Below are 10,633 nucleotides of genomic sequence, written 5' to 3'. Positions count from 1 at the left end.
GAACGGGTAGAGTGAATGAGATGATAACAATTCATTGCAGCCAAGGGTTTTTTCCTCATTCTGACTCCTGTCAACCTCTCAGACCATGGACAGGATACAAATAATGAAAACCACTGCTCTGAGCAGTTCTTCTCTCATGGGACAGTATCTTTCACTGGTTCCCAAAACTACGGTCAAACTGCACCATGGAGGGACTTCTCCATTTCCTATACCTGAAGATGACGTTACATATTTCAAGAGCTATTACTGCTGCAAAACCTTCTGAACAGAAAACCAGATAATATTCTGAGACATCTTCTGTCTGTGGTTGATGATTCAAAGGGAAATAATTATTAAAGAACTCTAAACTTTTAGGCTGTAGAATGCTCTCTCTCTCCCCTTGAAAAAGATAACCAGCCAGAGAGATGGCCAAATCACTTCATCACCTTTTCTCTAACAAGCTCATACCTTCAGACCATCATGGTGGCTGAAAAGCTGTGGATGGCTTGAAATCAGGATTTATTTTTAGGTTTCCAGACTGTGTATATTCCTGCCAAAAGAGCCTGGTCCAAAGTTTATTCAAGTCCATGATAAAAATGTCTAATGGTGAGAATGACCTTTGGATCAGCTCCAAAGAGTGTGCACTGATATTAGCAGTGGGGCTGGCTGGGGATTCCCTTTGGGAAGGCTGCCCAGTAAAGAGGTGGTTCTCACAAAATTGAAATTTTCTAGGAGAAAAACATCCTGACTTTGGACCCCTTTTACTTTCAGAATAAAGAAATAAAAATACTTCCCCCCCCCCCCCCCCCCCCCCCCAATTAAGGAAAGTCAGGAAGCAGTATTTTCTTCAGGACCACTTGGAACAAAATCAGAAAATTATGTTTTAGCTTGAATGTGTTCAATAAACCATTAAAGCCTCATTTCCCTATAAGTATCCCCAGTGCTGCCTCACAGGGGTTGTGGTTTAGATGCCTCATTTTTCCTACAGGCTGTTTCCTTGAGGACTTCTTCCTCCATGATGCAAAGTAGACTCCGTGAGACATGATAGCAACTACATACTGTCCCCTGAGAAATATAGTCAACTGGCCCAGAAGAGAGTGGCGCAGAGACAGTTTTGAGTAGGCAGTTCCCTGGATGCCCTGGAACACATCTCTAGGGCTTTGAAAGCTCTCTAGAAGCTAATTTGACATTCATTGAACAATCGTCTTCCCTGGAGTTATCTGTACTTCAAATAATGGAGGCCAGAATCAAATATAGTCACCACCCAGTTGACAGGCAGTAAATGGTATGTGGAGCAAGCACCGGGAAAATCACCTTTTGATCTCATTGAAGGTGGTCCTCAAACCAGGTCACGCTTGAAAGAACTGGCAAGGAGACTGAGGAGAGGCTGGGCTGCAGCTGTCTGTGCAGGGGCAGTCTGCTGTTTAACAGAATATTTGTCTTTCTCTTGCTGCCAATTTTGGAGCCTTTATAAATACCACACCTACATAAAATGGAATTAAATAAACGATCCTCTTCAGGAACCCCACACCCTTCTATCACCCTCCCTAAGAACTTCTCAACATCCAAGGGCTGCAGAGAGATGCAAAGGGAAATACTGTTAAAAATTACCCGTCTGGGCAGGAGAACAATTTATGCTGGACCTGAGGCAAGGATGAGGTTCCATTTCCTACTGAGAGTCAAGTGAAAAATGTCATCCCGGGGCCTGCTGTGCAGTCATCAGCAACTTCTGCAGCATAGCTTATAACCTGCACAGATGCAGTCAGGACATGGGACAGACCCTCCTCCAGCCCCTCCCCTGCTTGTCCTGCAGTGAATACTTTACAAGTATCCCATCCCATCCTCACCAGTAAATCTGTCTCCTGTTGTGCAAGGCTGTTTTGCCATGAAGTGCAAAGCTTAATTTGGTGATTATTTGGCAAGATGCCTTTGTTCTTGGGAATGCTCCTGGGGCTCAACATAGGACCATTCCACGGAAGTCTTATACTCAAAGACCCATATTCACCAAATCCAGCAGGTAAAAAGAACTCTTAATATTTAGCCACCTGGTCTGAAGAAGGTGCTCAGCCAGAGTTGGGATTGAATGTACATGCAACACTAATTAGCTCTGAGTCAAATGTGGTTCAAAACACAGCTCCTGGGAGAGGATAATGCCACACACCTTCCAACTGGACCATGTAATTTATAAAAGTCAACTCTGGAATACACGCTACAGTGTGGCATTTACAGCACCCTTTTATTCTTGTTATTATTATTGTTATTATTTTCCTTCTTACCTGGGGACTGAATGTTTGGGGACTGTGGAAGGAGAGGGTTTTACATCTGGAAAGCGTCAGACTTAACGCCCAAAGTCACCAGCCCAGGTCAGCTAAAAGTACATGTTTGCTTCCAGCAGCAGCTGTGCAAACTCCTGTTGCCTCGGTTGTGCAGGGTTTATGTAAAGACTCCTCAAAGACAGTGCCCTCTTTGTGAGCTTGGAGCTCTGCTGATCCCTGGCAATTCCAACCCTACTTTCAAAAGAAATGGGCCTAAAATGGCATTCCCACCGCAAACAGATGTGTTTCAGCCTCTGTCTAAGGCAGCATTCATTTCATCATGAGAAGGAAAACATCATAATTTAGGGTCACACGTCTCCTGCCTGTCAAGCAGGCACTGCCAGCTATTTTTACAGCATCCCAGGGTGTTGTGGCAGTCTAGAGAACAAGTGACACACCTTTCCAAAGGCTGCTCAGAATGATACCACTCAGAGAGAAGCTCTGAACTCTAAGCTTTCATTTTGTCCTTGACTTTTTTTCTGACCAGAAAATATCTGTGTGCATTACATATTGTACCATTAGAACAAGCTCTCTCACACTATAAACGAACAGTTCAGCATACATACTCTGTAAGATAAGCCAAATTTAATTCACTGACTTCAGTAGCTTTTGGTTGCTTCTGTTTTACATTGAGATCAAATCTGGCCAATTTATTTAACCTAATAAACAAAATTCTAATTATAAACAGTGCAGTAAAAATACTGAACATCTGAAAGAGGCACTGAAACCACTACAGAAAACAATCTCAAGCATCTTTGCCTTGTAGCCAAATACTATATCTGCAATGCAAACACAACACCTCCATGTTTACAGTTTAGAGGGAGTTTTGATCACATAATAGCTTTAGGGTTCAAACCACCGTTCATTAAAGTCAACAAGAGTCTTTGCATTGACTTTAATGAGCTCTGAGTCAAGACTGGAACATACAGCATTTTACCAAGAATTCAAAGTGGAAAAAAGCCACATCTCTGGTAAAACCCTTACCTTGGTCTTTCTGAAATCTGAATGATGGGGAGGACCACGCTCCTCTTGCTGTGCAGTTGCAGCCTCCAGGGGTAAAATGCCCTGCTGAGTCCCTCCTGGTGGTGCCAGAACTCCTCATGCTGAAAAGTCTGCTGGCAGATTTCATTACAATAATTGCCCTAGAGTTAATATTGCATTGTAGAAAAAGAGGGGAGGAAAACGTAAGGGAACAAAGTCCAGATGATCAATCATCCTTTTTCACTGACACTGCCTGTATGTGGGTTGTTTTCACTGGAAATATACACCTAATAATTGCTCAGGTTCCTTGTTTTTTCAACATCACTTCTATGGTAAATGCCATTAGTTACTGTGCCACGGTGATTTAAAGCTGAAAACCTACTGTGACCCTAACCAAAAGATAGATTAACTTATCTGCTTTAACAAGGAGTTGCTTGTAGCCTTATAGGAAATATTGTATGAACTTAAATTTCACATAGCCAGTAATTACTTTTCCTGTTATTTTTCTATTAAAGAAATACAAAAGGAAATGGGGACTAGGTGCATCATGGGGACTGGGTTGTAGTGCTTTTATTCTACAGGTCATCAATTCAGGGTAATTTAGCTGATGACTCCAGAGGTCTCAGCACAGCTGCTGGTGGACAGGTGACCACACTTGGTCATCAAGCATTGCTAAATTCTTGAAAGCAATTAAGTAAACTTAGAGGACTTTGGCTAACCAGCTTAGCCCAAGCTTGTATCGTGTGGGGGTGTTGTTTCAGACTGCTAAGCAGCTGAATACATGGTCAGATACTGACAAGTAGTACTGAAGTCAGCTTCTCTGAGCACCACAGAGGATTTGTCTCTGGTTATTACAGAGGCTGAGTAGATTCCCTCTGGCATGGGGTTATTCCTGGGTTGCCATGAAGGAGAGGTGTGTGAGAGATATGCTAAGAGCCTGTTGATGAGGATAAAAAAGAGGGAAAATAGATTTCCAGGATCTGTGGACTGATATCCTCCAATAAGGTTCAATTCACAGCTTCCATTCTTTTATTAGGAGAGACGCTGAGATCCTGAAGCAACTAGTTGTCAGTAGTATATTAGCTTAGACATGGGAACCAAAGACTTTTAACTTGAAAAGTTCCCAGTGAATTCTGAGTGCTTTTTTTTTTTTTTTTTTTTCCCATTTGTGGGCTCTCAGCAATGATGCAGCTTCTGTACAGTGAATTTAAGCTGACTATAGATTTGCTTTTCTTGGTTTCCTTCCACAAGTGACAAGTTGACAGCTACCGTTCTTGGAAGAAGATGGCCTTTCAATCCCCAGGCCACCATATGGTGCACAAATCATTTCTTTTATGTCATACCTTATTTAGAGCTGTAGGAAATAGAGGTAAGGGATGAATGAGGCCATCTCTCCTACTGCCCATCACACGTCACTGTGCAATGACCCGTTTTCAACGTGCCATGTCTCAACAGGCAACTTGAGAGCTGTGGCTGTCCTTCCAAGCTTTATAAACAGGCCAGATGGGGGGGGATACCTGGAGAAGAAATGAGCCACTGACTGTGAGACATTAGAAGAGGGATAATATGTCATAAATCAAAGAGACACAACACTACTCCAATAGACTAGCCAAGAATATGAACTACGGGAATTCTTACAGTAACTTCTGTTGAGTCAAGAATTTAATCTATAAGTTGCTCAGTGAGGATTTACATTTCCCCTCTGGTCCTGCACTTTTTAGAAAAATCTGAGGAAAATGTTTTTTCTTGGGGTGTGTTTTCCTCACTGTTATCCAGGCTTCTTCATTTTTTTACCAAAAGACCAGAAAATCAAAAACAACATTTGATTTTTGACGTTTCTTTTAAATTCATTACGGTACTTTTCTCTACTGATGCTTAGAACAAAAGTGTCCTACCTAGAACAATATTTTTCCCTTACTAGTCACAAAAGTAAGTAGGATAGGAACACAGGGTACATCTATAAATCAGGGAGTGTAAACATACCAGCAGAGTGCCACCCAATTCCCACTGTGAATGGAAGAGTAACTGAAGGAAAACACATTAGACATCGTAGCAGCTTATATTCCTCCATGATACCTTTCTTCTCTGGCTTTCTTATTAGGTCTCCTACTCTGCTCTATGGATGGAAATGGACACAGCTAGAGTCACACAATACTCTGGGAGGCAGAGAACAATCTAGAGGCTCTTCCCTTCCCTTTCTTCCTCTGCAAAGTGGTTTCTTCAAATGAACAGTGCAAGACAGTTTGGATCTGAGACAGGCACCTCTCTGCCAGCTGAGGTGTCAGCTGAGCCCTGCATTCACCTTTTGGCTACAGATTTCACCATACCCAGCACCAAGTGCAGACAAAATCTGAATGCTTCACTTTGCACCATGAAATGACACAGTCTTATTCTGCAATCAGACGCAGAGGTACAGAGTACTTGAGCCAAGAGGCATCTGGTTCCGTGGGACATCCTGCCATGGCCTCCCAAACAGCCCTTTTGGCTTCTCCTGGCACCCAGCAAAGCTTCAATTCTTTGTTTTTGATGCTTCACTTGCTCAAATCCCATTGCAGCCCTCCACACACGTTTGGTGATAGGAAAGGCCCACTGGGGCTGCAGAGTGCTCCCTGCAAGCGGGCAGAAAGGCCATGTAAAAATCAAATCCACATGACTGTATTTATAGGCAACCAAGGAGAGAGTTATTCGTCCAAGAAAAACTTTTCCATGTAAAGGAATTCCTAATCTCCCTTTTGACTGTCACTGTTGAAACGACGGCTTCTAAGGCTTGAAATTTAAGATGCTATCAGCATCTATTCTGTTAGCTGTGATTTATGAATGGTTTCGCTGTTGATTATCTCCCAACATTACAGCACAACAGCCCTGACAGACAAGCAGAGGAAATTTTACAGGATAACGGGAAGGTCCTTTGCCAGGGCAGTGAGGCAGGGAAGTGTTCTGACTCAAGTGTGTAACAACATCAGCAAATGCTGACTGGACTCAACAGGCAATTGGACAGATTGCCTGTAGTGCCCTTCTCAAAGGCCAGCAGAGTCAGCAGGAGCTTTTATGATAATTTTTTCTGAGCTTTGGACCCTTTGCTCATTCTGTAATGCAACATTCAGTTACTTTGTTTGCCTTGATTGTGGCAATGACTGCACTTCACTCTGTGCAGTAATGAAATGAAAGTAACATTTGCTGCATGTAACTCTGTGCATGTCCTTTAGACATCATCCTTCTTAACTGCAGTAGGGAAGTCTACTGCTGGGAGATACACTACCTTTATGTCAAGCCCAAAATATTTAAAGAAAATTTTCTACCTTTGATTTATTGCCAAGAACAGCCACTCCTGACCCCCCAAAAAATAGTTTTTTTTGTTTGTTTGTTTGTTTTTTTTGTGGCTTTGGCTTCCATTTCTTGCTAGACAGTTTCTTCCAGGTTACTGCTATGAGGGAGTGTTTATCTGGTAAAGGTAACAGGGCCATGGCCGGTGCAGCCAAGACCTGAAAGAACTGCACAGTGTTCTGGTTTCTCCCATAGTGCAGTACTGACACAGCAGTGTACTAAAGGGAGACAGGAACAAGCCACAAGTCCCTGTGGTGGCTTGGCAAAGCTATACCTGAGGATGCTCCAAGGAGACCAGCCATCTCCTGAGAGAGCTCTCAGAAACAATTCCCTGTGTCAGATTGGTTCCCTGTGGGCTGTGGCCTTCACTTGACCAAAAGCCAAGACTAAGAGTCCAGGTTGCAAGAATTTCTGATGTGGGGGCTGCCCGACAATGAATGAGCAGGACTTTTCACAAGAAAGGTGATTTTATCTCCTGATAATTGGCTTCTGCTTGTTAGGCAAAAGGCTCCTTTGATTTGAACTTACCCATGCTGTTCTGCAAAAATTGGCATGTGGTTTCCAGGTACAGCACTATGGATGTGCTTCCTGCAGACCATAACATCATCTGTATCCATGCAATGAATTGCGGTATGGCATCATCACGCTGTGGATCCTTTTTTTGCTGAGGAAAAAAAAACCTCCAGGAGGTACCAGGCAAGGGGGATCTGGGCTTGATGTATGTGGGTCCTGCACTGTGATTACCCTCCCCTTGCCTGGAGTGATGCTGCTCTTTGGTGTCCTTCAGTACCATTCTCACGAGGAGAGGAAAGGCTGAACCTCTTTGGAAGGAATCAGAGAGCATAGTTACATCCAATTGTGGCCTGAGCCATTCGTACTGGGGCTAGTTATGCTGTGGGTGTTCTGAAGGATCAGGTTTGACAGTGAACCAGAATGGACATTCCTAGCATTCTTCCAATTTTGCCACCCAGCCTGTTTCAGAAAAAGTCCTGATGTAGGTGTTTGTATCCTGTCTATTTCTTCTCTCACAGTATTTGTCTTTCAAGCCTGGCAGCAGTGGAAGGAAACTTAGCACGTGATGCTGACATTCTGCCATGTCTGTGGGATGGCAGATTCTTAAAGTACTCAAATCTAGCTAAGAGAATAGCTAGGGAAACAGGAGGCAGTGGACCAACCCAAGAATGCAGAGGTTCAAATCCCAGTGGATTCAAGGAAGGGCATGGGATTTTGTTCAGAAGCTGAGCTGCTCACATCAGGAAGGCTCTCTGCATCTCTCCCTCATGACTTCCCACCTGTGCTACACCATTTTGTGTTAGTGTGACATTGATTGTGGGATCAAGTGCACCCTCAGCAACTTTTCAGATGACACTGAGCTGTGTGGTGCAGTCAACATGCCTGAGGGACGGGACGCCATTCAGAAAAACCTATGAAGGCTCAAGAGGTGGACCCAGGTGAACCTCATGAGGTTCAACAATGTCAAGTGCAAGGTATGCACTTGGTTCATGGCAACCCCCACTGTCAATACAAGCTGTCAGAAGGATAGAGCACAGCCTTGCCAAGAAGGACTTGAGGGTACTGGTGGATGGCAAGCTGGACGTGAGCCAGCAATGTGCCCTTCCAGCCTAGAAGGCCAACCATATCCTGAGCTGCATCCAAAGCAGCAGGGCCAGCAGGTTAGGGAGGTGATCCTGTCCTTTACTTTGTGCTGATGAGACCTCAACTGGAGCACGGCGTCCAGATGGGGAGTCCTCAGTATAGGAGAGACAGGGGCCTGTTGGAGCACATCCAGAGGACGGCTGCAAGTTATTTATACCTGTGTCTGCACACTACACCCACAATGAATTTCTATTCAGCCCAATTTCCACTTGCCAAGAACCGGACCCTGTTGCTTCTGAAGGACTTTTGAGCAACAAACAACCCATTTCCATCATAGCTGTGAGGGCAGGAGACATTTCTTACTATCTGCCACCCTGTGATTTACATGAGAGCACTCCATCTTGGTTGAGCTGCACAGTACTAACTTTAAACAGATTAATAATAATAATAACACCATAATACATGCCTATACATACCCTGCAGAAGCCAGCAGCAGTTTAGCCAGTTATAAGTGAAGTTTGTACCTCTATGTATGCTTGGGGCTGCTCAACATTGCCTAGCATTTCAACAATATGGGACTTGGAAAACTCTAAACCGTGAACATCCACTACTGTGCTGAAACTGTGTATCATTCTGAAATTTAATTTAAAAAATATACGTTACTTAGATCCAGAAAATACTGGATTGTAGGTTCTCAAAACAAGAAGTAGAAAAAGAAGTCTCTCCTCCAGTTGCTACCAAAGCTACAATATATCCGTACAGAAGTAAAGGATAGGGTACTCACTCCTGCCCATTGCTGAGTCCTTTGTCCTATTCCTTTTTTCTCCTCGGAGGAAAGCAGCTTTGAAGATACTCCTTCTCCTTGCACATACAGTCTCAGCAGTTCAGGAGAGGGGCAAGGGAACAGGGCTGCCGGGGAACTGCTGTGCTGAATGCCTGTAGTGTAGCCAGCATTAACTGGCTAGAGAATCCTATTACGTGATAGGTAGCAAGCCAGGGCCTAATTTATGGAAATTCTGACCTTTGGTCCCCTTTGACATTTTCGGATCAGCCATAGCCTGTGTGAGATGTTAAAGATCTTACAGTAAGGGGCCCTAAGTCAGCCTGTGTGGCTGCGGGAGCCAACACGCGGGTCAGAGGTAAGAATTCACTGAGGTTCGTGTGTGGGCTGCTCGGAGCCTGTTTGACATTTATAAATCAGTGACATTCCTCTGCACAGCTTAGTGCATACAAATCACTTCAGTCTCTGTGAGGAGGGGCCCTCATCTCAGTCAAGGGTGGATTTGGGCATCCATGGCCTTTCCTTTTGAGTTGAGCAGAATACACCTAAACAAATCCAGCTTTATCAGCCGGCAAGGTCACCTACCACCCTAAGTGTGACCTGTTGTTGGAGATGGAGTGAGGGCTCTTTTAGCATCAAAACTACCTCCGAGGACTTTGTGTCATCTTCAGGGCTTGGTCATAAGTCATCACCACTAGATGCCATACCAGACACCCCATACTCTCATCAGCTGCCGTAACAAATGTTGTGCTCACGGACTCTGTTATTAGAGTAGCACAAACAGCCGTGATCTTGTTCTGCTCAGTGCTGGACCAGTTAGATGTCAACAGCTTCCCAGGGAAACATACATGCTGCAAATAATGCTCCACCAGGCTGAGAACTATGAGTGGGCCTGCCCGAAATTTCTCACAGTCTGGACTCTACGTAGAGAGAAAACATGATGAGAAAAACATAACTAGGACTGTGGACAAGGTACCGTTAACGTCAGCCACTTATTGTGCAACAGACATCCATCTTGGCTTCTGTGAGTCCGACCTGTTTAACCACCCCTACTTCTCCAAACCCTGAGGGTTTACATGGCCACCCCATCCACCTCAGTGCAGGCACCCTGCTCCTCCCAGGTAACAGCGTGCTGGGCTTTGGGATGCCCTCCGGTCACACACAGTGGTCCAAGCACATGGCGGCCGGGATGGTGAGGCCGCTTCCTCTGCACTTGTGAACCTGCAGCTGTGGTGACGGTCAAAGAAAGAGATGCTCACATTTTGGGCTGTGCAATGCCCAAATGGCCGCCGGGAGGGCATGGCCACCAGAGAGGGGGCTACGGCGGCTGCATATACCCTGAGGGATCGCCATAGCCACTCAGTGCTTGGCCAAAGCCGCCCCAAAATGAAGAATGGCGGCTGTTGGGAAGAGCTCCTCCCTCGCGCCCACAGGCCTTCACGCTGAGGGGAAAAACCGCCGGGGTGGGTGATGGGAGGGGATGAAAATAGTGAGGTAAAAACCTGACAGGAGAGAGGAAACCATCTGACAGAAGTGAAGGAAAACCCAGCCGTGAGGGATAACAGGGTGAGGGAGATCAGCGCGGTCGAAGCACAGCTCCGCGATGGCGGGCGGGCGCCTGGGGGCCTCGTGTCTCCCCGGGGGACGAAGCCCGGTG

Source organism: Gallus gallus, chromosome 15 (genome assembly GCF_016699485.2).
Source record: "Gallus gallus isolate bGalGal1 chromosome 15, bGalGal1.mat.broiler.GRCg7b, whole genome shotgun sequence".
NCBI classification, from domain to species: Eukaryota; Metazoa; Chordata; class Aves; order Galliformes; family Phasianidae; genus Gallus; species Gallus gallus.
The sequence above is the reverse complement of the archived record's forward strand: the minus strand, read 5'-3'. Positions refer to the sequence as shown.